Genomic DNA, 3,012 nt, shown 5'->3' on the forward strand with positions numbered 1-3,012 from the left:
TGGCCAGAGTACTGGAGTTTCAGCTTTAGCATCTTTCCTTCCAAAGAAATCCCAGGGCTGATCTCCTTCAGAATGGACTGGCTGGATCTCCTTGCAGTCCAAGGGACTCTCAAGAGTCTTCTCCAACACCACAGTTCAAAAGCATCAATTCTCCAGCGCTCAGCTTTCTTCACAGTCCAACTCTTACATCCATACATGACCACTAGAAAAACCATAGCCTTGACTAGACGGACCTTTGTTGGCAAAGTAATGTCTCTGCTTTTGAATATGCTATCTAGGTTGGTCATAACTTTCCTTCCAAGGAGTAAGTGTCTTTTAATTTCATGGCTGCAGTCACCATCTGCTGTGATTTTGGAGCCCCCAAAAATAAAGTCTGACACTTTGTGATGTTACAAACATTCTAAAGTTTGCCAATTGTATCTTTATGGTGTGATTTAACAGATTTGTCCCCTGTATTTCCTATAAATTGTAGTTACACCTAGAGGCTTAATAAGATTCAGCAAACATGCATTTGACAAACATTGTGTAAGGATGTGCTTGCTGCCAGGCGAGATACAAAAATGACTAAGAAATCATTCCCAATCTTTTGCTTCTTACACATGCGGAAGATTAAGATTCAAGTAAGTGCCCTTGGGGAGTGGTTATTTCCAGTAGGGTACGTGAAGAATAGAACTGAAGGAAAGTTTTGTAAAGGCAATGCCTTTTCAGCAGGGGTTGAAAGAGCACTGACAAGTTCATATTGTTGTAAGCATCAGCTGGGGGTCTCCCAGGTGACTCAGTGGTAAAGAATCTGCCTGCCAATGCAGGAGATGGGAGTTCGATCCTTGGGTTGGGAAGATCCCCTGGAGAAGGAAATGGCAACAACCCACTCCAGCATTCTTGCCTGAGAAATCCCATGGACAGAGGAGCCTGCTGGGCTACAGTCCATGTGGCTGCAAAACAGTCGGACACAACTGAGCAACTAAACAACAACAAAGCATCAGTTACCTGTGACAGTTGTGTGATTTGGAGTTGGTGAACAGGCAGGGGTTCTCCTTCCTCTCTTTATTTTGAGGCCAAAAGACATGGCTGTGTCCTAAACCCAGTAGCCTGTAAATGTTAACATTATTTGTAAAAAAGTGTCTTTGCAGATGTAATTAAGTTAAGGATGAGATAGGATCATCCTGGATTACCTTGCTGTGCCCTAAATCCAATGTCCTATTAAGAGACCAAAGAAAAGACACACAGAGGAGAAGGCAATGTAAAGATGCTTATTGGAGTAACAGGGCCTGAAGCCAAGGAGGTTGAAAGAAGCAAAGAACAGATTCTCCCCTAAGACTGTCTGTAGGGAGTGCCACCCTGCCAACATCTTAATTTTGGCCTTCTGGCCTCCAGACTGTGAAAGAATAAATTTCTGTTGTTTTAAGCCACTAAATTGGTGGTAATTTGTTATGGCACCCACCAGAAACTAAAACAGATGGGCTGGAAGGAGAATGTAACATTGTGAAATTGTACCTTACAGCACTAGGAGGGCTTCCTCCCTTCTGCTACCTGTTTTCATCCCTCCCGGGTTTACCTTTAGCTGAAACTATATGGTAAAAAAAGATCCCCAAGAACCTCACTGATGAACTATCCACTTAAGGGATCCTTCTCCCGATTCCCCTTAGAAGCAATAATAGGATTCAGAACACTGTTTTTGGCTGCAGTCTCAGGTCTGCCACATCAGGAACCTAAAAGCACTTAAGTTAGGGAAGTGTCTGTGTTTGTGTTTCAGTCTCTCAGTCGCTTCCAACTCTTTGTGATCCCAAGGACTCTACCCCACTAGGCTCCTATGTCCATGGAATTTTTCCAGGCAAGAATTCTGGAGCAGGCTATCCTTACCTCCTCCAGGGGATCTTCCCCAAGATCCTCCCCACCTCTCCTACAGCTCCTGAACTGTCAGGATTCTTTCTTTTGCCAGGGGTGGGGCGGGGGTGGGGGGAGTCAGGGGGGTGCTCTGTGCTGGGTCTTCACAGCTGAGCCAGCTTTTCTCTGGGTGGGGTAGGGGGAGGCGCTACTCTCTAGCTGCATTCTGCGGTCTTACTGCACTGGCTTCTCTTGATGCAGAGCAAGGGGTCTAGGGCACCGTGGGCTCAGGAGTTGCCATTCCCCGGCTCTAGAGCACAGGCTCAATAGTTGTGACACTAGGGATTAGTTGCGCCCCAATATTCGTGATCTTCTCCCATCAGCGATCGAACCCATTTCTCCTGCATTGGCAGGCGATTCTTTGCCACTGGGACACCTGGGAAGCCCCAAGTTAGGGAATTGCTAACCCTAATTGCGCTTTTCTTAAAAACAAACAAACAAACAAAAACCCTGTAAAATAACGTAAAGGAAAGTTAAATTCATAACAACAATTACCTTGTTCTTGGATGCAAAACATCATAAAGCCATGGAGAAAAAAGTCTTACAAATAGTGCCTGAAATACACTGAATACTAGTAGTACTACCCATACTTTTTTTTTTTTAATGTAGTAGTAGTACAGAGTGGTAGTTTTTATTCTGGATTTGTAAATCCAGGAAGGCCTTGTTTTGCCGTGGCCGGTCCCACGTCCACCTAGGTCTTGGAAAGGTTGCTAGTTTCCCAGGGTGGAAACTCCCCCCAGGTCCCGGCCTCTCTCGGGGACTCTCGCGTTTAATTTCTCCCCAGTCCCCTACCCCACCGTCCACGTCCCCATCGCGCTCTAGAGGGAGCCCGAGGGCCGCGCGCCAGTCGCCGATTCATTTTGTGGGAGGTCGCCTCGCCGGCGGACCTTGTACCAACACCTGCACCGCCGGGACCGACAGCCAATGGGGGCGCCTTCGCAAACATGGCCCCTTGTGCCCTCACAGTATTCGTGCGTCCCCTGCCCCCGGCTAACACAGACCAGATACACAGCCGCCCTCACGCGTGAATCCGGCGTGACCCAGGAGGGTCCCTCCTCGCCCGGGGAGGCCTGGTGGCCCGGCTCCCGCAGCTCCCCGGCTACATTCCGGTCAGCCGGTGTCTTGGCC

The sequence above is a fragment of the Bison bison genome, unplaced genomic scaffold, assembly GCF_000754665.1.
Source record: "Bison bison bison isolate TAMUID 2011002044 unplaced genomic scaffold, Bison_UMD1.0 scf7180017864172, whole genome shotgun sequence".
Taxonomy (NCBI): domain Eukaryota; kingdom Metazoa; phylum Chordata; class Mammalia; order Artiodactyla; family Bovidae; genus Bison; species Bison bison.